The sequence below is a fragment of the Xyrauchen texanus genome, chromosome 40 (assembly GCF_025860055.1).
Source record: "Xyrauchen texanus isolate HMW12.3.18 chromosome 40, RBS_HiC_50CHRs, whole genome shotgun sequence".
Classification (NCBI taxonomy): domain Eukaryota; kingdom Metazoa; phylum Chordata; class Actinopteri; order Cypriniformes; family Catostomidae; genus Xyrauchen; species Xyrauchen texanus.
Window position 1 is genome coordinate 35,647,135 of NC_068315.1, and position 27,374 is coordinate 35,674,508.

At 40.5% G+C, this 27,374-nt stretch overlaps 1 pseudogene; it reads right to left on the reverse strand.

Annotated features, from left to right (window-relative positions):
• LOC127633356 (VPS35 endosomal protein-sorting factor-like) lies at positions 1 to 26,494 on the reverse strand (annotated as a pseudogene).
• Between the last annotated feature and the right edge of the window lie 880 nt (positions 26,495 to 27,374).

A 27,374-nucleotide genomic window follows, 5' to 3' on the forward strand; every position in this document is an offset into this window, starting at 1 on the left:
TTAATCGTTAAAAGATCCTGATCTCGAGTCAGACACCCACTTGATCTCATTCTTGATCTCATAGCTGAAATGACAACAATTCAGCTATGGCATGTCTTAGTAAGGCTGTCAAAAGTCATTTTGAAATTTGCTTCGAGACACGATTTTAAAGGGTGAAGTTCTTTTTATATGCATTTAAAAAAACAGCACTCCTGCATGAGATGCTGAATAAACTAGGAAACACAATGGCCAAAGATGTTAGTCTAGCGCAGTGGTTCCCAATCTGCAGGGTGTCACGAAATCTCTGCTTCAATATTTGAACAGCTACTGATACTAAAAATATCGGCTAAATGTGGAGTAAGCAATTCCTGAGAAAGACTGTTGATATTTGAACTCAACAGCTAAAACAAACACACCCCTCCCTTCAATGCTCCTTCAGAAGCTCCACCCTTCAAACTCATGGACGTGCAACAGTGTTGTGTGGATCGGTCCAATCCACTTTGTTTATTTTTCTATTTACAGAGCCAAGGCTGAGTACAAACACCAGATTTTATTTTCAGCGCACATACAGAATGGATAAATAGTGGACCGTCAAGAGATATTCATGGGATTTGAGCAAAAATGATTTTGGGTTAAAAAGACCTTTAATGAGTGTTTTTTTTTAAAGCATATTTGCTTATTTTTTTTTACCAGTGAAACATGCTCCACTAACTACCTACCGGGGTAGCTCAGGGTTCAGTGCTTGGACCCCACCTCTTCTCCAAATACATGGCTGGGATCTCTCATTAAGGCACACAGCTTTTCCTACCATTACTACGCTGATGACACACAATTCTACCTCTCACTCCAGCCTGACGATCCTACAGTAGCTGCACATATCTCAACCTGCTTAGTAGACCTGTTGTGTTGTATGAAAGAACAACAATTCCAGTGCAATATAGCACAGAGCTTCTTGTTGTCCCAGTGAGCCCAGCAACATGACTTCACTATCAACTAGACTCGTCAATGATAACACCATGACAGCCAGAAACCTTGGTGTAGTGTTCCATGATCAGTTGAACTTCACAGAAGAGATGTTGCGATTAGATGGTTTCACTATTAACCACGATTAAAAATGTCATGGTTCATTTAACTGTAAGAATTTAGAATCTACAGTTAAAAAACACGAAATGTTTTATTTACGTGTGGCTAAAATGTTATATATACAGTATATTCATATAATAATAAATTTTTCAGCGTATGCCTAAATGTGAAAATCTCTTGTGATTGTGAAAGGGTGGTTAGAGTAACTGTTGCTATGGTTACGGACAGTGCCCGCGTGGTGGTTGGCCAGGTGTCGCAGACTGAATGTGAACTTATGTGAGGAATTTGATCTACCAAAATCATATCCACAATTAAGCAAGTTAAATCGGCTGTTAAGGAGAATTTTAATGAATGAGGGTTACTGACGGATATAATACGGAAAGTCACATAAAGATACACATACTACAAATGGGACAGGGTGCTCTACTACTCATCCAAAACAAACTAGTATGTTTAATATTTTTAGCTGATGTGCTTTTAAAGAGATGAATTGAAAGATGGAACTTTTAGCAATGTTTAAGCGTGCTAACATTTACGTGTAGTTACTATCAGCGTGGTTAAAGTTGTGTTTTAAATATCCTCATTATTTAAAGCATTGCTTGTGTACAAATTCACCACATTCAACAATACATTTCAATTTTAGTCAATATCAGACTTTAAATCGCCCGCTTTAGGCAATGTTCCCTTTACTAAAGTCCACAGGTTTATTTGAGCAGTGTCGTGGTTTGATTAAAGGACAGCATTTATATGGAGTCTGTTGACGATTCTTTATGGTAGGGTGTCTGACAGACAACGGATTGCTTTAATAAAATGTTGCAGAAGGACTTCCTGTATGTACAGTCAAACCTTTACAATTGGTCCAGAATGTGGTGGCGTTTCAATGAGACTAAGAAAGCACACATCACGCCTCTCTTTTTTGAACTGCGCTGGCTTCCAATGGTTGTTCGCATCAAGTTTAAGGCATGTAGAACAGCCACTGGTTCCGCAACCCCCTATCTACACTCTTTAACTCTATGAGGCCTCCAGAAGCCTGCAATTGGTGGATGAGTGGCACCTCATGTTAATGTAGTGGATCCTACTTCTAACCTGGGGTCCGTGTGTGGAACCTCATATGCTTTGAGGCTGTCAAAGATCCATAAAATGTGTGATACCATTAAGACAGCATGCCAGTATCCTTGTCTAACTCAACATGATAGAAGCAAATTTTCAACATAAAAAAAATTGTTTAAAGACCTTAATGCCCTGGAAACTGCAGAAAACTTCATGAAATGTGGCTCATCCAACCAGAGCCTCTTTGCACTTTGTTATTTCTGCTACATAACCACACACACTGCAAGACTGCATGAACTTAATAATCAGACCATTGAGCAGATGCTGGGCTCTGCGTCGGGGTGGACGATGTAAATGTGTCAACCGATAAAAATGTTCAACTATCGTTTCTATCGCGGTAATGCAAAATCCTGGCATACTTTTGCATTATTTTTGCAATAACACACAGCGCACACAGGCAGAGAGAGAGAGAGAGAGACTGAAGATGCCCCGCATCTCTTGGTTACTGTATATAATCAGTAGCAAGAAAAAGTATGTGAACCCTTTGGAATTACCTATAATAACGTGTAAATTCGTCTACTGGTTTGATCTTCATCTAAGTTTCAGTACTGAACAAACAATCTGTTTAAACTAATAACACACATTATTGTTGTTCTTGTGCATGTTGAATACATCATTCAAACATTCACAGTATAGGTTGGAAAAAGTATGTGAACCCCCTCGTGTAATGATGTCAACAAAAGCATATATACAGTTACAAGAACCCTGTTGGAATCCGCTGCTCATAAAATGTGATCTCATCTTCGTCAAAGTCACACGTATACACAAACACAATGTGCTTAAGCTAACAGCACACAAACAATTATAATATTTCATGTCTTTATTGAACACATCCCCTTAAACATTCACAGTGTTGTGGAAAAAGTAAGTGAACCCTTGTATTTAATAACTGGTTGATCCTCTTTTGGCAGCAATAACAAGCGAGCATTTCCAATAGCTGTGGATCAGACCTGCACAACGTTCAGAAGCAATTTTGGACCATTCTTCCTTACAGAACTGCTTCAGCTCAGACATATTCTTCAGATGTCTGATGTGAATGGTTCTCTTGAGGTCATTCCATGGCATCTCTTTTGGGTTCAGGTCTGAGCTGACTGGAACACTCCAAAAGGTGGATTTATTTTTTTTAAGCCATTCTGTAGTGGATTTACTTCGATGTTTAAGGTCATTGTCCTGCTGCATCACCCAACTGCTACTGAGCTTCAGCTGGCACACAGTCACCCTGACATTATCCTTTAGGATATCTTGATAAACTTGTGAATTAATTTTTCCCTTGATGATGGCAAGTGGTCCAGTCCCCGAAGCAATAAAGCAGCCCCAAATCATGATGCTCTCACCACCGTACTTTACAATTTAGGATGATGTTTTATGTTGTGATGCGGTGCCTTTTTTACACCACACGTAGTCTGCATGTTAGTCCCAAAAAATTCAACCTTAAGTTTCATCAGTACAAAAAACATTTTTCCTTCATGTGTCCTGCCATGGTAGACTCATGAACAGAGACGTTAATCAGTTCCAATGATTCCTTCAAGTCTTTATCGGCCACTATAGGGTTCTTGTTTACCTCATTGAGCATTCTGCTGTGTTCCCTTTGAGTCATCTTGACTGGACGGCCACTTCTAGTGAGAGTACCTATAGTACTAAATCATCTCCATTTATAGACAGTTTGTCTAACTGTGGACAGATGAATATCTAACGGCCACTTCTAGTGAGAGTACCTATAGTACTATATCATCTCCATTTATAAACAGTTTCTCTAACTGTGGACTGATGAATATCTAACGGCCACTTCTAGAGAGAGTACCTATAGTACTAAATCATCTCCATTTATAGACAGTTTGTCTAACTGTGGACTGATGAATATCTAATGGCCACTTATAGAGAGAATACCTATAGTACTAAATCATCTTCATATATAGACAGTTTGTCTAACTGTGGACAGATGAATCTCTAACGGCCACTTCTAGAGAGAGTACCTATAGTACTAAATCATCTCCATTTATAGACAGTTTGTCTAACTGTGGACTGATGAATATCTAACGGCCTCTTCTAGTGAGAGTACCTATAGTACTAAATCATCTCCATTTATAGACAGTTTGTCTAACTGTGGACTGATGAATATCTAACGGTCACTTCTAGAGAGAGTACCTATAGTACTAAATCATCTCCATTTATAGACAGTTTGTCTAACTGTGGACAGATGAATATCTAACGGCCTCTTCTAGTGAGAGTACCTATAGTACTAAATCATCTCCATTTATAGACAGTTTGTCTAACTGTGGACTGATGAATATCTAACGGTCACTTCTAGAGAGAGTACCTATAGTACTAAATCATCTCCATTTATAGACAGTTTGTCTAACTGTGGACTGATGAATATCTAACGGTCACTTCTAGTGAGAGTACCTATAGTACTAAATCATCTCCATTTATAGAGAGTTTGTCTAACAGTGGACAGATGAATATCTAACGGCCACTTCTAGTGAAAGTACCTATAGTACTAAATCATCTCCATTTATAGAGAGTTTGTCTAACTGTGGACAGATGAATATCTAACGGCCACTTCTAGTGAAAGTACCTATAGTACTAAATCATCTCCATTTATAGACAGTTTGTCTAACTGTGGACAGATGAATATCTAACGGCCACTTCTAGTGAAAGTACCTATAGTACTAAATCATCTCCATTTATAGAGAGTTTGTCTAACAGTGGACAGATGAATATCTAACGGCCACTTCTAGAGAGAGTACCTATAGTACTAAATCATCTCCATTTATAGACAGTTTGTCTAACTGTGGACTGATGAATATCTAACGGTCACTTCTAGAGAGAGTACCTATAGTACTAAATCATCTCCATTTATAGACAGTTTGTCTAACTGTGGACTGATGAATATCTAACGGTCACTTCTAGTGAGAGTACCTATAGTACTAAATCATCTCCATTTATAGAGAGTTTGTCTAACAGTGGACAGATGAATATCTAACGGCCACTTCTAGTGAAAGTACCTATAGTACTAAATCATCTCCATTTATAGAGAGTTTGTCTAACTGTGGACAGATGAATATCTAACGGCCACTTCTAGTGAAAGTACCTATAGTACTAAATCATCTCCATTTATAGACAGTTTGTCTAACTGTGGACAGATGAATATCTAACGGCCACTTCTAGTGAAAGTACCTATAGTACTAAATCATCTCCATTTATAGAGAGTTTGTCTAACAGTGGACAGATGAATATCTAACGGCCACTTCTAGTGAAAGTACCTATAGTACTAAATCATCTACATTTATAGACAGTTTGTCTAACTGTGGACTGATGAATATCTAATGGCCACTTCTAGAGAGAATACCTATCTCAGCTCTTCCAGATATCTTTGTAACACTTTCCAGCTTTATGCAAAGCAGCAATTCTTGATTGTAGGTCTTCTGAGATCTTTTTTTTTGCGCGGCCTGATCCACGTCAGCAGATGCTTCTTCTGAAAAGCAAACTCAAAACGTTTGAGTCCAATCTCGTTCATTAAGTGGATGCCAGGTTTTAGTATGAAATCTATGCCAAGTTTTACACGAGGCCAGCACTCACCCTGAGACAAACCTGTTGGCTAGTGCGACCTGTCCGGAGAGCAGGTATAGATTGAGACGGCTGAAGATACTTGTGACGGATGGAATAGTGATGAAACTGTAGGCCGCACATGCCTGCAATCACACAACACACAAGCTGGTAAAACTTGGTCACCTATAGCATAGAACAGCATAAATACAGGTATAAACTAGCACTATTAACATTTTGTTAGATAGTAATAGTGAAACTAACCCTGACAAAAGCATCAGTTTTGCATGAGTGATTTCCTTTCATCACGTGTCTGGTCTCCACGTCTAACTGATACATCATCTGTGAAAGAGACATTAATATGACAGTAAAATACACTCTTTTAACACTGCATGAGACAACAGTTAGTCACCAAACAGAACCTTAGATGGAGAATTCACAAACAAACATTCATGTATACAGTATATAAGGACATGCAAAGTCTGCAATGGGGCAAACGCTGCTTACGTGTATGAGGTGAATGATGACGCGCTCTAGATTACAGAAGCTCGCTCGAGCTTCCACACAGAAACTCAACTGCTGCTCTAAATCTCTCCCGAATGACACCTGAAGAAAAGACTGACTTTCATAAATAGAAAAAAGGCTCTCTCTAAAGTTCATAGTTGCTAACCCTTCTATGTAAATAATGAGTATTTTTAGAGACTGATGAATGAACAAAACTCACCATACGGATGAATCCATTGATAAGCAGAGCCAGAGATCTTTTCTCATCATCTAGAGTTAAAGCACTAGAACAAAGACAACATTACACAGGTCAATGTAACTCTGTGCAGTCACGCATTGTCAGCTGAGTGAGCCGTGTGTCAGAGTTCAGCTGTTAGAGTCGTGCATGTTCTTACAGATGTATAGCAGTTCAGAATGACGGGGTCTCTCGTTCAGTTACAAACAAAATACATGTCATCAATACATTCCCACACAACACTAATACAAGACAAATACTGTAAATATATGGGGCTGTGCTGCATTCAAAATTGAATAGATAATGCATTTTAAAGAGGTCGTGACATCAGGACTTGATAAACACATGCTGTAAGTTTCAGAACTCAAAACTTCCTCCTCAATGCAAAAAGAGCATTTATGTAAACCAAGCTCCAAAATCAGTTAGTTTGGATTTAAAAGGAGACCCCCATTCTGTGTCTTGCTTATTTTAAGTATAAATGCATCCTGGATGCATTTTTTTTTGCACCCATCTGCAATATTTTCAACTGATGTCTATGTAATCATGCACTAGATGGACTAGTGAGTTTCTGGTGATATGTGCCGCATTGTAAGAGTGGTACAACATTAACTTTTGGTTAAAAGTGGTACAACATTAATGTCTGTTCTGCTTGTTTCATTGTTGCCGCTGGTTGAGAGAACTGCGTCTCATGCAGAGGTGCGTCACACAGATGATATGTGTGTGCGTCAGTTTCACTGTGCATTGTATAATGTGTGTTTGGCTCATTTCAGCATGGATTGCTTGTGAACGAGTCACAATCTGATTCAAGCTTTGCAAAGGAACAGTTATTGGAGGTTGGGGCAGTTAAAAACACTATTGGACCCAACAGCAAAACCACAAGTAACCACTTCCATTCATGAATGTTTCATATGTCATGACTGTTTGATATTTATAGTTTATGGTGCTGCTGCACTTGAGGTTTTAAACACTGTTATGTGTAAACCCTTAAATATATATTTTGTTGTTGTGTAGCTGGTTCATTTCCTTCCGATTGAGTTCTGTACAGTATATATGGTTGTGTATTTGAGGGGATGCTCAATGTTAGCCAATCATAACAGTGGGCGTCAACGTTGAAGTTTAAAGGAGGCCAAAACCAAGCGTTTCAGACAAAGGGTCAAAAACAGGGTGGAAAATGATCATATGTTACTAAATCATGACTGTTTTGAACTTTAATGAACATGACTAACATTATAAGTGGAGCTCAGGTAAAATAATAATAATAATAATAATAATAAAAGTCTGTCCTGACTCAATTCATGACCCATTTCAATTCCAATATAATTCCTGAACTTGAGTTGAGGTAGTTAACAAGATGCAAAATTGTTATTTGAATTTAAAGAAGTGGAATTAAAAGTGAAATATGTACTGAATGTGAATGCACTTTTGAATTTGTAATAACTTTTGAGACTTTTTCCACAAATATAATATTGAATTCACTAATATAAGGGCATAGATGTCACATGGTGTCATGAATAATAAAATGTGTTTAGTTATAGAGAGGAGCAGGAGATTTAGTCATGAATAGTGAGTGACTAACATACTTGATGAAGACCTCCACCCTCACACTGTCTTTCTGGAACATGACGGCAAGAACCTCTCCTGCAATCATCAAAGCAGCACACATCAGAAAACAAATAAAGAATACAAGCTACTTTTCAATATAACTGCCCACTGTCTTAGTTTGGGTAAAGTGGTTGTTACCATGGAGAAGAGCACTGAGAAATCATAGAAGTATGTGAGAACCTTCATTATCACTGACTGCAGCTGAGAACACAAAACAAGAGTCATCATCATGTGACATTATCAACAACCATTTCTGACATCATAATTATTGGCATCATTAGTCACTTTCACACATGAAAACCTGTTCAATTGCAGTTCAATTTCCGGATTATCTGTTACTGTAAATGTGCCACATATGCCTTTTACACATGCAACGACTTTGTCTTTTCTTCACATTGCTTCACATAAGCACCAAAACGACTCTGATGACATTTACAGAAATGATGGGATGATCATGATTTTTGACTCCTGCGTCACATGTTATTGCATCAGCTCCATCAACACTCTGTGACTGGCTCCAATTCCTTGACAGCAGACATTTTCCATCAGAGCGAGGTGGACAACTATCAAAAATCAGCTTTTAAAAACTACAATGCAAGAAAACCGTGGTTACATGAGACATGAAATCATCTGGTTATTCCCTGCTTTTGATGTCAAATGCACACAACACTTGCACACACCGTATAAGCCAGCAAGAACACCGTTAAAAGTGTTTACATGCAATGTGAAATCTGGGTAAAATCTACATTTGTTAATGCTTAAGCCGTTTACATGACCTTACACATTGTTGTCTTCTTAAGCATAATAAGTATGAGATTGTGCATGTAAATGTGCTCATTATCATGACATCATCAGCATCATTATTCTTTAACTCGAGCATGTGTATCTCTCCTGTACCTGTGGATAACATCTTCAAACGCTCTGTCTGGAGACATGTGTTTCATGATGTCAGCAAGGACAATGTTCACCTCCCGTCTCTGTTAAATGTTAAACATGTTAAAACAAATGACTATGTGATCACTCACAGTGAAGTGTCGGCAGGTGAACTCTACCCAGATCTCAGCACAGTTGATATAATCCTGAATTACAAAAACAATACAAACATTAAAGAAACACTTCGATGCATGTTCACTGTTTCTTTTTATTTACATTTGTATGTAATTCACTACATTTATCTTAAACTGAAATGTAAAATTAAATGTTTATGTTTAAAGAAATGGTGACGCTCTTTAAACATGTATTATGAGTATTCAAACGTTAAATATAGAAATGAAAAAAGGAAAATGGCATGCAAACACAGTAAATTTATACACCAATTGAAAATATTGACAACTGTTTTTCACGTCTGATCGGTCAAATCGAGTAGAGCGACAGCTGATAACACAGTGCATGTAAACACGTTTACCGAGTTTTAATCTAAAGCAGCTTAATGCACACTCCCATAATGCACTGTGAATGACACAATAGAGTTGCTCGCCCTACACTCTCAAAATACTTGTATATTTGCAAATGTGAGGTGACAATGGGGGTACATGAATAAAATTCTTAGATTTTCCGTTCTTTTAAATTCATCACCGTCTAAAATAACATTAAAACCCAGTTCATGTATTTCTCACTGGCAAAATATTTTTGGTGTGCCCCCCTAGTGCAGAAACACCTAAATGTTTGTGTCATAAATGTCAGATAAATATGAAATGAAATAACTCTATCTTTTGCGTCGTGCGTCACACAAGTATATTTTTTCACCAGCCCAGCACACTGCTAGATGATGTCGCTTAGTGATAGTAAATAAAATGAATACTTCACTGTTCTACCAGACTCGCTCATGTCAGTCGTCCATGATTTTATTTTGTCTGTTTGTTTGTTTGTTTGTTTGTTTATTTGCAGATTAAAACATAATTAGTATTTAAGGTTAGATGCATGGGGAGTTTTGAGTCTGATGGTATAAGTTTACAATCTTTGTTGACAGCTGTCAGACATTCAGCAGCACCAAATATTTTCCATATTCACACGCAGTCATTTTCACTCACATGCGCAATAGAGTCCCGTTTTCAAATTGTTGCATGATGTTTTTTCAGCAGATGAGCTCAACCTTGCAAACAGTGTCAAATGTGACATAAAAAAAGCACCTTGAGCTGACTGTGAAATTGCACAGAAGTTGGCCGGCAACACCGTACCAGTAATGACGCGCAATTCCAGGCACAGAACTGAACGTCTCAGTTACGTACGTAACCTCGGTTCCTTGAGACGAAGGAAACGAGACATATACATATACTAACACATATGGGGAGTGCCTTCATACAAGACCTATTTGAAACCTCTCTACAATAACGCCAATATTCTAATATTGGCTATGGTGTTTGAGCCCCACCTGTTTGGGCGTGAAACTGACCGCTATAAAACAGGTGCACACACACACACACCATTTCCTCAGAATTTCTGACTGAGAACAAGGAGCGCATTGCTCGTGCCTCAAGAACTCTGAGTCTTGTGGTGCGGCTAGCGTTCGCAATGTCTCGTTCCCTTCGTCTCAGGGAACCGAGGTTATGTACGTAACCGAGACGTTCCCTGGATCGAAGGCAATGAGACATTGCATTACTAATGCATATGGGGAACAGAATCCCATCACGCCGCACTACATGACATAACTTCCTAAGACAGGGTTTCTGCAGGTTTCACAAAGTCAAATTTAAGACTTTTTAAGACCTTTTTAAGACTATTATGAATGAAATTTAAGACCTATATCACGACATAAAAAAAACGTACAAAGGAAACGCAGAGTCTCAAAATTACTTGCAAAGAAAATGAACATAGTACTGAAGACAGCATTTTTGAACTACAGAAAAAAAACAGAAACATCTTGAAGTGAGTTTGCGGATGCGTGAGTGTGCACTACATTGATCTCAGCTCTTCTCTCTTGGCCAGAATCTCCTCCTCAATATTCTTGAGCTCAGCTGATTTTTCCTTGCTGGCCCTCCTAACATAACTTTATATATTTAGGCTATTTAACTGTAACGCTAGCATGTTGACTTATGTTTGACTGAATCTTTTAACTTGCTTTATTTCTTGACTTATATAGCTTCTTATAACTTTTAGGCTACTTATACTTTAATAATGGCTATTATTGATCAATAAAACTGAAATTTAACAAAAAGAGACAGGGTTGTGTCATTTTATTTCATAGCCTATGTAAGACTATTTTAATATATAGCCTATATATATATATATGTATTTTTTCATGTATGAGATGGGAAGAATTTCATATATCAATTTCCATAATAACATAATTAAAATTGCATTTGGAATCGCTGTGAATACGGTAAGACAGTATAAGCTCAGGTAAACCTCAATCACAATTTATCTTAGCCAAAAACTGTTTTAGTATTAATAACATTAACAGAAAGGTTGGTAGCTAAGAGTAAAAAAAGATATTTTTTCATTCAAAGGATTGTCTCATGTTACAGCTATTATAAGCAGCACACGCATTAGCCAAATGAACGGTGTTTGCTCTCCTGATCACAACAGAAGTGACGTACATAGTGACGTGTGCAAAACTGTCCCAATTCTGCTTTTCACAGCTTCGGGCCCTTGCGCACTTACTCCGCTAAGTGCACTTTCAACAAGTGTCCACTTCGAGGAAAACCTTAGGGCGTAGTGTGGATATTGGGACAGGGCCTCCCTGTTTTCGGTCGAAGTCCACAGTAGTCGATTGTCGAGTAGTCGATTGCGCGATCTTTGGTAACTAAGCAATTCAAGAGAACGCGCCCCATTTAAGTCAACAGGGTGCAAATTTTAAAAAGAGGATAACATGGTGTAGGCAACACCGATTTTTGTCGTTGTTCTCTGTACTGACAGCACTCCAAATTTACAAAAAAATGAGCTCAGTGTTAAAATTGAGTTCTCCTTTAATACAACAGAAAATACCACTCTAATCACCCTTTTGCTAATGAAAAAAAAATTATCTATAACCAAAGTCGTAACGGCTAAAATAATTTTAGCTAAAATTTATTTATTTGCTAAAATAAAACATTTACTTACTTTCACATGTTTCATTAAGTCCTCAGCAGTTGCATGACCCATGAACTGGGATCCCAGGTATCTTGACTGCACCTGCCCGCCCTCCCAAAAACATACGTGCAGGTCCAGCTGTTTCGTTTTGGTGGTGCGATTCAGACTTTCGTCGAACATCAATCAGCACGAATGGTCCCGTGATTTTGGAAATTAGTTCTCTTTTTATAAAATCCGCTATTCCAAAGGGCGTAATGTAGGACGTTTTATCCCGCATCTGAAGGATTTAGCTATATCAGGTTCCGGAAACATTGTTTGAAACAATTCCCCGATTTCCTCATTCGCACTGTATGTCTGGTGTCTTGTCACCGTGTGGAGAACCCAGAGCACCTCAGCTTTAAGTGTTGGCTCTGATCCAAAAGCAACACGGAGGTCGATTGCGGGAGTTGCGGAGCTACTGTGTGGGCCTAGCCTAGGCAGTGTAGAAGTAGTGCTGGAGCCGCCAGATCCTTGCAAGAACTGGCTGATGGCTGTCGTTTGCTGGAGACCCTTCACAGCAGTTAGATGTATTTCACTTTTTGAATGAGACTCCAGCGCCCGTACACCCAACATTCCCAATTTAATAGCTTTCTTGCATAAGAAGCAGTAGGCTTCAAATGCGTTATTTGCAACTGGCTTTAACCAAGCACGAAATTCAGATTTTTCAAGCCAAGTATCGCTAAACTTGCACTTCCCCATAGCTGAATAAAATCCGTTTTACGTCTTTCTGTGGTATCCGAGAGACTCGCGCCAATAACACGAAAGCTCAAAGCTGATTGGCTGTTGCATGTTGGTCTATTTTGTAGTCGTAATACAGCGAATTATATTTGGACTAGCAAAATAAGAAACTGAAACTACAACAAAAAAAAACATTCCAAAGCGCTGCGGGAGCATTTAAATGAGATTTACATGGACGTAGGAAAATTAGGACCTGTTTAAAATGATTTAAGACCTAGAACACAATACTTCAGCAAATTTAACACTTTTTAAGGCCTTAAATTGTGATTTTGAAATTTTAGCCTTTTTTAGCCTTTTTAAGACCCCGCGGAAACCCTGTAAGAGGAAAAATGGCAGCGCAGACTTATGGGACGACTGACACGTGTATACCGCAGTGAGTGATCCTCATGATGGCCTGGAGGAGAGCACTCATAATGAATATATGAGCATCATCCATTGACCAGTCGCCTGGTCAATACAGACATTAATGTGTAGTGGATAAAACACTTTAATAATCATATTAAAATATAATTAAGAGTGATGTTTATCTTCCTCAAAGTAAGTCATATAGATTATAATGTTTCATCGAACAGCATAATAGCAAGAGAAAAATAGCGTGCAGTGATCATCAGAAGAGCAGTGCAAAATCACAAATAACAAAGTGTTCCAACGCAAGTAACTTGCAGTTTTATACTTCAACCTCTAGAGGGCATATCAGAGTTTGTAATGTTGTGATTCACCTTGGAGCTGGTTGGTTTGGTTCATGGCTTACTGACCTGTTTCATGTGATGTCACTGTTTGACAGCGGTGCCATGTTTGTGATCAATATTCCATAAACATTCATTGCGCTGCACTGTGAGATGTGACAAAACCTTCTTCAGGAGTTAAAAGAAGCTTTTACATTCATACAGACGGGTTTTTTTAATAATGTGATTTAATCAGAACAGAAAACAGCACAAAAACATTTGTAACTTCTGAATGAGAGATGTTTACGGTGATGTGCTGGTGGACGTGTGTATACTCGCCCGGTCACATATCAGACTCGCTGGCATCAGTGGATGAATCGTGGATAAAATATCTTTAAATGTCCACGAAAATTCAATTTGGCAATATTTGTGCTATTTTTAGACCTGTACGAACTTTTACTGGAACTTCGCATGGATCAAAAGCAATTTTATATGTTTTTCTTGATATCCATTTTCTGGTGTTTTCCCAATCACCGCCATTGTTTCCTCCCACTGATGGTCACAATTATGGTGGCTGTGGGGAAAAGTGATGTTACTAAAACAGGTCAGTAACTCTTATGAAGGATTTGATGCAATCCCTGGAGGAAATGAATGGGGAAAATACTTCCAGAACCAAGGCAGCTGAAATAATTGGCAATCACTGTTGCACGCTATTGTGTGCATTCTACAGATGATCCAATCAAAGATCCAAAGAGGTGGACTGTGCACTTTAATGATGACCTTCCATGCTTCATTAAGTATGGAGAGTCTCTCACTCTCTGGAGGATCAGCAGAAGACAAACTGCGACCCAGAGACACGAACAACAAGTGCTACAGAGAATAAAATCTTATAAAGAAAAGTGTTTTTGACCTGTCTGTTTTGTCTGTGTGTCTGTGTGTGTATGTGTGTGTGTGTGTGTGTGTGTGTGTGTGTGTGTGTGTGTGTGTGTGAGCGTGTATTTATCACTTCGTGGGGACCAAATGTCCCCATAAGGATAGTAAAACCCGAAATTTTTGACCTTGTGGGGACATTTTGTCGGTCCCCATGAGGAAAACAGCTTATAAATCATACTAAATTATGTTTTTTGAAAATGTAAAAATGCAGAAAGTTTTCTGTGAGGGTTAGGTTTAGGGGTAGGGTTAGGTTTAGGGGATAGAATATAAAGTTTGTACAGTATAAAAACCATTATGTCTATGGAAAGTCCCCATAAAACATGGAAACACAACATGTGTGTGTGTGTGTGTGTGTGTGTGTGTGTGTCTGTCTGTCTGTCTGTCTGTCTGTGTGTGTGTGTGTGTGTGTGTGTGTGTCTGACCTTGGGGATTTCTGCCTCATCACAGTCTTTGATCATGCCAATAAAGTCTGTTGCACTTGTAGCCACAAATTCTGCTGGAAACGGTCACATGACAGAGTTCAACAGAAGAGCACTAAGGGTAAGAAACAGGACACAGTATTTGTTATTAACAAATGTTATTGATTTCATGCAGCAAAACACATAGACATACCAGAAAATGCAACATCAAACCACATGAAATCATAACTTTTTTTTTTTTTCGAACATTAACCCGCCACCCAACACAAACAAAAGCACTGAGGAAAGCACATCTCCCACCCCCCATCCTCACTACATTCTATAGAGGGACTATTGAGAGCATCCTGAGCAGCTGCATCACTGCCTGGTTTGGGACTTGCACCGTTTCGGACCACAAAGCCCTGCAGAGGATAGTGAGGACAGCTGAGAAGATCATCGGGGTCTCTCTTCCCTCCATCAAAGACATTTACAAAAAACACTGTATCCGCAAAGCAACCAGCATTGTGGACGACCCCACACACCCCTCACACAAACTCTTCACCCTCCTGCCGTCTGGCAAAAGGTACCGAAGCATTCGGGCCCTCACGGCCAGACTGTGTAACAGCTTCTTCCCCCAAGCCATCAGACTTCTCAATACTCAGAGACTGGACTGACACACACACACACGCACACACGCACACACACACACCATGTCCAGAGTTGCACTTTAATTCATTGTCACTTTACCTGGCTGCTACCTCAATATCTGCTATGTCCATAGAACACATAGTTATGTTTACATTTGGCCATCTCGTCTTCTCTGTAAGTTATCTTAGCAGCAGCAACTTACTGTAGCAACAGTTTGCTAACCTACTGCATAGTTGTTGTTCGCTCTAATCGCCTAATGGTATTTGTCTGCACAACCTTTGCAAAGGGTTTTATAGCCACGAAGATTTAAAAACACATGTTTGGTAGCATCCTCTTCGGTCAGTTACTGTAAAATCAAACTGAACAACTAACTCTCGCTAGTTCTAGTTGCTATGTTTTGCATGCTGTTTTTGTGCTTGTTTGTTACATTTGAGGAGACATGGAGGCCTGGGTAGCTCAGCGAGTAAAGACGCTGACTACCACCCATGGCGTGCTGAGTGACTCCAGCCATGTCTCCAACGCAACCAAATTGTCCCGGTTGCTTGGGAGGGTAGAGTCACATCGACTCTGCTTGCTTTACTTTTCTGAGCTTTCTTTTACACTGTAATTTAGTGCAGACTCAACGTGGGTGGGATTATAGGATGGTCGTCATTGTTGCATCGCCCCATCCAGCTCATCCCCATTACATCGCTGTAGCTAACTTTAAAACTAGCAGATTGATGTCCCGTGTTGCAAATCCAGTGACGATGGATGGTAGTCAAGATTCTCTCTGACCAATCGGTGATCTGCAGGATTTTGACATCACATTTAGTATCGGCTCAGCTCGCTTGGAACCTTGAGTGAGGTGGTACTAAAACAGTACCAGGTACCAGGCTCTATCCACATAGAGTCGAGCAGAGTTGAGTCGAGCTGTACCGTGCAGTGGAAAAGCCCCTTAAGTCATTTTAAAATTGTGTTAACTATGTACAAAGCTTTGAATGGTCTAGCTCCACAGTACTTAAGTGATCTTCTACCACGCTATATTCCAACATGTTCATTAAGAATATCAAAATCCACATAAGGAGGTAGATCATTTTCCTATTTAGCTCCTAAACTATGGAATAGTCTCCCAAACACTGTTTGAGATGCAGACACACTCTCTCAGTTTAAGTCTAGACTAAAGACTCATCTATTTAGCCAGGCATACACCTAATTTATCCTCCAACCCACAATTAGTCTGCTTTAGTTGGGTCTGCTGGAACCAGAAACAGTGATCATGATCGATAACTCTGCAATAGATTTAATGGCATCTATACTAATATTATTTTATTTTTTTCTGTCTCAACCTCGGGACTCCTATCCTGAGGTCACCAGAACCGGCTGGATCCAGCTCCATTCCTGCTTCGTGTTGGACTCCACTGCTGTGTGTGACTTAACTGACCCATCACTGAATGATGATGACTAAATGCAGCCGGTGCCAGCCAAACATCACTTCAATCTATTATGATGGACTTCAGAGGATGAACTGGTGCCAATTCCAACCTGCATCACCTCGGTTTATTGATGGACTACGATCTTGAAATGGAATGCTTAGACTAACTATTACCAACAAAACCCTTCATCAGCCAATTAACAAGGACAATTGCATCTATGTGAACTTCTGCAATTAATCAAGATGGACTTCAAAGACTTTGGTCATTAATCTTACAGTTCAAACACAATCGATGTTTAATCACTGACCCTTAACACTTAGTTTAATAATTTTAAACCATGACTTTAACTATACATAATTAATATTTACATTACATTCATAATGTTAGTCAGAGGGGAACTGGCCCCCACAGTAAGTCTGGTTTCTCCCAAGGTTATTTTTCTCCATTAATCCACATCTTATGGAGTTTTGTGTTCCTTGCCCTTTCCCTTTCTCCTTCTCCATCTCCCTCTCTTTCCCTTGGCACTGACAATCATACACAAATATATTGTAGGCAGGAGAGTTGAGGTCAGTTTGTCATGTCACAAAAATTTTATGGAGACCATTTACAGATTCTAAGGATATGATCAAAAGGCACACAGAGGCATGTCATTTTAAATGTCTTTATTATTATTATTATTGGGCTTAGAAACTTTTTTAAATCACAAATTCCTTTCACAAGAGAAGCTGTAATCTCCATTGTGGGTTTGAAATAAATAAATAAAATAAAAGCAGGGGACCATTGCCTAGATAAGTAATTTGATACAACAGATAGCTGGTTTGCATTATCTGTTACTTTAGCTTAACACTTTTCAGAAGAACAAAAAAAACAAAAAACAAGACAGAGGTCATTATGGACGGTCCCTAGTCTCTCACCTGAATCTGTCTTTTTTCTTTTAAAGAACTGTCGTATGTCCACTGCTCACTGGCAGGCCACACACACACAGAGAGAGAGAGAGAGAGAGAGAGAGAGAGAGAGAGAGAGAGAGAGAGAGAGAGAGAGAGAGAGAGAGAGAGAGAGAGAGAGAGAGAGAGAGAGAGAGAGAGAGAGAGAGAGAGAGAGAGAGAGAGAGAGAGAGAGAGAGAGAGAGAGAGAGAGAGTAATGCTAGGAGTTCAGGAGTTAAGCCTGGTTCAGGTTAAATCCTCTGTGTGTGAGGAATGAATAAATACAGCAAAAGAAAAACATTAAACTTTCTTTTATTGTCTAGTTTGATAGTCAGCCACAACTGAAAAATAACAGATATAAATCTAGGAATGAATAACAATTCATTTAAAAAGCCACAGTGAGTGTTTTCACACATACTGGTGGTATACAGTGATATGTTTGTTTTACTCTGGTCCAAACGCCAGGGCTTCATGTTTCCATGACGACTGACCAGAAAAGACCCACGTCATGTTTACATGACTCCTGATGGTTAAAATGAGTATCAAATTAACGATAAACTTTACCAACAGAGACACATGAACGCACTACACAGGTACACAGTTTATTTGTCACGCTGCTGTTTTTGTTTCACGCTCTAGCAGTTAATAAACATATTAACATTGTAACCGGCGCTACTTCTCTCCGTTTATGACTATGGACGAGTCACCCAGGTCCTGTGCTACTCCACAGCGGCGGCGACCCGCTGGACTAAAATAGTCCGAAAATAAACACTTATTATAGGTGTACCATGGTGATTCAGGATACTGAATCGTAACAACTCTAGGTAAAAGGAAAGAAGTGTGAGACACAGCTTTGGAGCAACTTAGTTGATTCACAACACTACATAACGGGTTCTCACTCTGCGTGTGTTTCACACTGGATGATGGTCGTGCTGAGCGGTGCAGGTACAGAGGAGAAGTAGAAGAAGAGAAGAGGATGACACCATTTGCTAAGCGGGGATGTTTTCATTTTCATCCTTAACACATACATTTTAAACCACAAACTACGGAGTATGTTTTGGACATTATTTAATATTTACCATTATTTACCTTGTCAAAGACGATTTTTTTTTTTAGAATAACAACATTTCTTACTCCAAGTTTTAGGGGTGCTGAGCTCCTTTTTAGGGGTGCTGAAGCACCCCTAAAAAGGGGCTAGCCTCACCCTTGGGTCTTACACAGTTTCCTATTCTTTCAGGGGGAAAAGATCCTGCGGAGACCACACCTGCCCAGAGATGGGGAGGTAAGAGTGGTGACATACACCACATAGGCTTTTAGGTCACATGTGGGAAGTGGCGCGGTGGTAGATCCCGCCTCTTTGGAGTGAGGAGTTGCTACAGACATGGCGACCGGGGCAGTGGGAACTGCCCAAGGGAGGCGCGGGTCCGCTCGTAAGGGGACCGTACTGCGGAAAATATGCAGAAAATCCACATAGGAGCCCTGACCTGTGGAGCACCTATTCCAGTACAGGGTAGATCTGAGTACACGCAGTGGATTGGGTTGGCGAATTCCTCTGCTGAATTGCGGACCCAGAGGGCTAGGGAGGAGTCATCCAGGGAGCTGAGTGATTGGGATCGCCTGGGAAAAAAGCGCACGGTTTTACCTCAACCGAGGGAGCGGGGCAAGGGCTGCCTCTGCGACCTTCGTAAAGACGAGAGGGGACTGGGACATGCTGAAGGGGAGGACCTTGTACTGATATGCCTGGCCGTCGAACGCGAACCCTAGAAAGGGTCGATGTCGAGGCAATATTGAGACGTGGAAGTCCGCTGTGAACCAATCTAGATGCCGGACGCAAGTTAAGATGTGTTTTTGCGTCAGCATTTTGAACGGGAGTTTGTGCAAAGCCCGGTTGAAAACTCGCAAGTCCAAGATCGGTCGTAAGCCGTCGCCTTTCTTGGGTACCATGAAGTAAGGGCTGTAGAAACCCTTCTTCAGCTCGGTTGGAGGGACAGGCTCTATCGTGTGTGCACAGGGATTTGGCATGTTCGCCGTGTACTGCGGTAAAACGGACGCCCCCGAAGGGAGGGGGGGGCCTGGCAAACTGAATTGCGTAACCGAGTTGGATGGTCCTGGCCAGCAAGTGTGATGGGTTGGGAAGTGAAAGCCACATCCAAGCTCTGTTCTAGAGGCACTAACGGGACGATTATTTTTGACGTACCCGGTGGGGCTTCACAGCAGGGCGGAGCAGGTAATACGGCATCAGGAGGCAAAGGTGCGTCCCGAGGCTCTGGTTGTCTGAGAAAAGACTCGAAGCACTTACCTTGGCAGGGGCGGGTTAGTGACTGAGGAGGAGGTCTGGTGGAGGCGTCCTCTAGACTCAAGGAACAGTCGTGGGGCTGAAGGCGGGGGGGTCCGCATCCAGCATTCTGGGACTGTTGAGGTGTGGCGGCAGAGTGCCGTGAGAATGGCATTTGCGGGCCAGGTGACCCAAAGACAAAGGAAATAGTTCTTTTATTGAGAATGTGGGTACCGCATTCCCACTCCCATTATTAAATGAAATAAATTCAAATATAGATTCTCCTCCCGGCCCTCCAACGGGGGACGGAGTGGTCTCCTTACCAGCTCCGGAGCGAACGTCTTGGTCTCTGGGTCGATCGTCTCAGGATAGACGATCGACTATTTTTAGCCGCATGAGGACGCCCTTGGCGAGCAGACGGGGATTGGCCCGTGGTGGCAGGTTTGCAGCGGGGCAAGATATGTGAAATGGCCTCCGTCTGCTTTTTCACCGCAGAGAACTGCTGGGCGAAGACCTCGACGGTGTCGCCAAAGAGGCCGAACTGGGAGGCAGGGGCGTAGATGAAGCGTGTCTTGCCCGTCTCGCATATCTCGACCAAGTTCAGCCACCGATGACGTTCCTGAACCACAAGTGTGGCCATCGCCTGCCCGAGTGACTGTGCTGTGGCCTTCATGGCCCTGAGAGTGAGGTCGGTCACTGAGCACAGTTCCTGCAGCACGTCTGGATCAGGACTACCCTCGTGCAGATCTTTGAGTGCCTTGGCCTGGTGGACTTGCTGGAGGGCCAAGGCATGCAGGACGGAAACGGCCTGTCCGGTGGTGCTGTTGGCTTTGGCGGCCAATGATGACGTCGTCCTACAGGCCTTGGAGGGGAGCATAGGGCAACCCCGCCAGTTGGCAGCGTTCTCGGGGAATAGGTGTATCGCAACCGCCCTATCCACCAGGGGAATCGGCGTGTACCCATGGGCCGCTCTGCCGTTGATGATAGTGAGAGCGGATGAGAGAGGGGCTTTGTGACGAGTGGAGAGGGGTGCTCTCCATGCAGTCGTCAGCTCATCATGCACCTCCGGGATGAAAGGGGGTTTGGGGGGCATGGCTGTGAGTGGTGCACAGAACCCAGGTACCAATCATCCAGCCCCGACGGCTGTGGAGAGGACGGAGGGTTCCAGTCCAGCCCCATGCTGGTGGTTGCCCGGGCAAGCATGTCGGACATCTGGGCTTCAGCCTCAGCCTGTGCATGCTGGCCTGAAGGCGGAAGCCCAGACTAGTCACCTGCGTCAGATGCCGGACCGCTCTCCAATGCAGCGGCGAGCTCATCCTGCTTGGGTGGCTCCAGAGGATAGGCAGGCTGGCTGTGAGGTGAGCCGCTGTTGCCTCGAGCCCGGACGGAAGTCAATGAGCGTGCTGGGGGGCGGGTGGTTGAATACCCGGCAAAACTGAGCCCGCTGCCATCCCCAGATCGCCTTCATTGCGAATCACGTGGGAAGAAGGTGTGATGGGGTTGGTTCCTTCGGTTGAAGGAAAGCCGCGACCACAACGTTGCCATGGTCATGCTCTCGCAGTGAGAACATGAACCATCCACAAACGTTGCCTCGGTGTGATCGCAGCCCAGACACACGAGACAGTGCCTGTGACCATCTGAAGCGGACAGCACTCTACCGCATCCAGGAACTACACAGGGGAGGAAAGGCATCTTTATAAAGACGCGTCCTGAAAAGGACGTTCAATGCCACTGTGTATTGCTCTGTGTAGTGCGCCGTAGATCCAACAGCAGATCACTCAGAGGTAGAGGAACAGGTGTGTGACTCGCAGCTTGCTGCATACACGACCATCGGCTCTGAAGAAAATTTCTGAATGAAACAGACGCATTTCCCCGCCTTTATACCCATATGTCCGGGGGCGGGACATGCAAATTCTGTCTGCCAAGTTCTCATTGGCCTTTTTTCATAGATCAGAGGTATATTCGGCGCTCAAGAGAGAGCCCTAGTGTCGCTTCTTCAACACAACGTCAAAGTGAGCAACAGACGGGGAAAAGTAATTACAAATATCACAGAGATGATAACAGATATAACTTATTTTCTAAGTTAGGTTGTGATGATGCACATTATTTTACCTGGTAGAGGATGAGGGTCAGCACACATGGACCAGATCCTGTCATACACCAGACCACCTGCACACACGCACACACACACACACACACACACACACACACACACACACACACACACACACACACACACACACACACACACGTTGTGTTTCCATGTTTTATGGGGACTTTCCATAGACATAATGGTTTTTATACTGTACAAACTTTATATTCTATCCCCTAAACCTAACCCTACCCCTAAACCTAACCCTCACAGAAAACTTTCTGCATTTTTACATTTTCAAAAAACATAATTTAGTATGATTTATAAGCTGTTTTCCTCATGGGGACCGACAAAATGTCCCCACAAGGTCAAAAATTTCGGGTTTTACTATCCTTATGGGGACATTTGGTCCCCACAAAGTGATAAATACACGCTCACACACACACACACACACACACACTTCCAAATAAAAGTTTAGAACATTCGTTTAGAAATGTCTGGTGCAGACAGGGTGTTGTACATATAACACCCCGCTATGAATCTTATTAGATTCTCATTTCTGTAACACAGTCAAAAAAATCATCCTTCTTATTTAATTGGAAATTTTCTAATAATTTTCTTTTGATTAGGGGACATATGCTATTGTAATATTAAATCAAACTGATCAAATAAACCAGTTTACTTTCAAATATGACTTCCCTTTGTCTTGTATTTCTTATTGATCCAGACATGAAACTGTTACTGCACAGGGGTCAAAAACAGTGCGATTTTTCCATTATGAAAAAATAGGGATGCACTGATGTGACAATTTTTGGCTGATACCAATTTTAACAAATAAATATTGGCGATACAGGTGCTGATATTGATATTTTACCACTTACCTTATTTTGTCATCAGATCACAGTTTTGCACAAAATCTTTTGTTCAAACATTAAATCATTTTCACTGAACATGGATTGAATCTTTTGAACACATGACAGGCCTTTAAAACATTTTACAGAGAGACAAAATTTAAGATGAATATGTAGAAGATAAAAAGTTAAAAAAATATTGAAAATAACTAAATATCATGATCCTTGATGTAAAAGAGAAAGTATGTTTTATACTTGTAAATAATTTTTGCACTTCTGTTTTTGCAGTTCAAAACAACAGAACTCATGTTTTACATGTTTGTACTATATAATAGAACATCATACATTTTGATTATGCAAACATATTATGTTGGGTAATTTCATAGAAATGTCAACAACATCAATTAAAATAAAAAGTTACCAAAGGAAAAAAATGACCGTTTAAGTTCTATAGTGGTGTAATGAATAATGGAAAATGCGGTCCAGACCGCTAGAGGGTGCCGCTTGCTTACACAATGCTAACTGAAGAGCTGACTCCAGTCTATTTTTAAACACAGGCTTTCAAGCTTTTGTAATTGAGCAATACCTTATTGCAATTTCAAACTAAACTCAATCAATCGTGCAGCCTTAATGGATACCATACCAGTGTCTCAGCAGTCAAAGTTTGCTGTTTTCAGTGTGTTTGGATGGTTTTACCTCATCATGTAGATGTAAGTGCTGCTTTCACGAGTGTCACATAATGATGTTTTTTCCTCATTAAAGTGAGAACAAGAAAGAATACAAATTAAATATGACATGTTCTCAGGAGTGTCAACCCTTATACATTCTGTTTGCTATCATATTTATGGATTGTGCATTTGAATTCAAAGAGTTTTTTCAAAGTGTGATAATTAATTATAAATGAACCATATCAGCGTTTTCATTCTTAAACCGATTTTCCGATGTTTTAATTTAGACATTAATTGGCTGATATATATTGGCGGCTGATACATTGGTGCATCCCTAGAAAAAACATGAGCAGATCGCAGCGAATGTGTCTGTGTCTGTGATGAGGACAAACTTGCTGGGTAAAACTGAATTACTGATGTATCAGACAGCAACTTAAAGCACTGAGACACAAAACAATTATGTGATTTACTTCATGAACGAATACATACTATATAATATATACTGTAGTCAACATGATTCAGCGTTCTCAAACTACTTTCATACTTCAGTAATATAACGTACAGTACAGATTTCTTTATTATTTCATGCAAGTCATCAATTTCAAAAATTTTAGTTTTATAATGAAATTAATTAATATGGTGGCACAATTATATTTTTGTCTACAAAACTAATTTCAAACATTTAAGATCGAAAATATTTTTAAGATCATGAGAAACATTTCAGTCAAGTGTTTCAATCTTTTGACCAGTAGTGTGTGTTATACTGAAATGGGATATTCAAAGATAAAATGTCACAAGTGGTTGAAAAAAGTAGAGGCGGAGCAAAAAATTATGTAAATTAAAAAAATATATATTTTGTAACAAGGTGCACAACACTACCAGGAACATGTAAAATAAAATAAACATGGTTCATTTTAATTTCATGTTGGTTTCTCCGACCTGGATGACAATCTTCAGTGCTTTGACCTTCTGGTCTGAACTCCAGGCCTCTTTCAGAGATTGACTGAGTTCCTCTATACGGTTCACATAGTCCTGCTGAGACAGATTCAACAGCTCCCTCTGAGAGCCCTGCACACACAATACACCACACATACACACACTGTAACCATTAACATAACATTACAGCACAAGACACGTGGCGATGAGACACGCCTCCTCCAGATCATCCAGTTCCTCCAGTCGAGTGGGCACCTTCTCTGACACCGCCGAACTGGGACAAAACAAACTCACCAGCGTCAATATGCAAAAACAAATAAAACACTGATAAGTGTTACACTGTGCCACTTTAAAACTTTTGTTTGAAAACCAGCCCGTTACAGTAACACTGACTCAACCAATGGCATGAGAGTGGGGTGGAACTCTGTGAATAATCATTATTGCAGAAATGACACACCTCAGTTTTAATGCCTATTAAAGTTTATCCAGACTGCTGCTGAATTAGCACATACAATAGGTGGCGCTCATGAGCTATCTGTTCCTTTTCTCAGCGCTGGTCAGGATGGACCAATCACATTTATTTGTTGGATTAGGATTTAATAGAGCTCGCTGGATGGATTTCCATTTGTGAGTCAGGTATCACTCTTTTACAGTTAATTAGATTTATGATAATAAAATATATGTTTTTAAATTATAACACATCCAGAAATTTGAATGCGGCTTCATGGAGTATTTGACATGTGGGCTGTCAAGCACAACAGGGAAATGTTAGTAACGTGTGCTGCTCAAAGCCCGCAGCAACAGCAGATTATGTCTTTAACAACAAAAACTAATAAAATAGACAAGTATGGATCAAATGTGAACTCACTGTTTTCTGAGCCCATGAAGAAATTCTGTAAGAGAGACAAACGCTTCAATAATGTATTTCAAGGAACTCGGACTGGAGAATTGAGAGCTGTAAAGTGTAGTGCATACTATAGACAGCATCTCTGTGATCTAGCCAGAATCTCTCCACGCTTACAGGACCATAGCTCAAAGTCTGAGCCCACCTCCTCCTCCTCTTTCTCCCCAACTCCTGCATCAAAACAAAAGTGGAAGAGAACATATTCAAACAACGTTCTAATGAACTAACAATTGTTAGTTAATAAGTGGTTAGAACTTTGAATCTCCAAAATGCACATAAAGGCAGCATAAAATTGGTTAAATCCATGTCTTCAGAAGCCATTTGATAGGTGTGTGTGAAAAACAGATCAATAATTAAGTACTTTTTATTGTAAATCTACACTTTAACATTCTTTTTTTTTTGTTGCCAATTTGCATTCTTCATGCTTATCGCCACCTACTGGGCAGAGAGAACAATTTATATAAATAAAAAAATATATATTGATCTGTTTCTCACCCACACCTATCTGATCGCTTCTGAAGTCATGGATTAAAACACTGGAGTCGTATGTATTACTTTATGCTGCCTTTGTGCTTTTTGGAGCTTCAAAGTTCTGGCCACCATTCACCTGCACTGAATGGACCTACAGAGCTGAAATATTCTTCGAAATATCCTAATTTGTGTTCAGCAGTGTGCTGCTGAACAGTAGCACAGGAAACGCCGTGCGCGAGGTTTGTGAGTTTGACAGCAGCAGAGATGCTGTGAGGAAGAGTCGGACTCTCAGACACCACAGCAAAGAGCGACAGCGGATCAGTGCCGTCCAGCAGAGAGCTGCGAGGATCCAGAGTCACAGAACTGGACAAAGTCGAGGAAGACGACGTGCTGCCCTTCCTCCCAACACAACAAGGTTTACTGTCTGTCACCTGAGAACAAGGAGCCACAAAATACTGTGTTGATAGAGCCATCTTTCTACATATTATATACATGTAAACCCAATAAAACAGCAAATCCTTAGTATGTTCATCATTATGATATTTACTGTAATTCAGTAATAATTGGTTATATGAAAATACATCAGGAAGTTATGGAGAAAGACCCATTTTTTGAGTAATGTAGTATTTATAAGTCATGAATTAATAAAGAGGCTCAAGTGTGTCATTGTACTTTACAGTTAACAACATAAAATCAAAGCGCAGCAGGAAAAATGTCATCACATATACAAGGTCAAAATAGTTGTTTTATATAACCATTTCAGATTTGCATCAACTTTCTTGCTCTCACATTTTGATTTGAGAAATATAGAAACCAGTCTCTTTATGTAACGAACGAACCGCTGAACCGAACTCCTGAAGCCTACTTTTATTTAATTCCCTTGAAGGAATATTCTGGGTTTAATATAAGTGAAGCTCAATCGACAGCATTTGTGCAATGATGTTGATACCACAAAAATGTATTAAGACTCATCCTTTAAAAAAAGAAAGCAAGAATTGAGGTTACAGTGAGACACTTACAATGGAAGTCAATGGGGGTCATTTTTGGAGGGTTTAAAGGCAGAAATGTGAAGCTTATAATTTTATAAAAGCACAAATTAATTCTTCCGTGTATTCCATGTATTATTTGAACTGTAAAGTTGTTTAATTGTCATTTTTACAGTCATTCTAGGGTTTTAGGTTTGTTGACATTACATCATCATGGGATGAAGTTGTCAAATTGGAACTCTACACACATGGGGTCAGTAAGTGATTTTATCACAGTAAAATAATGTAAGCATACATATTGTTTGTGTCTTGTGTCTATACTTGTGAAACAGTATTTTAATGTTTACAGATTAAACCCCATTGACTT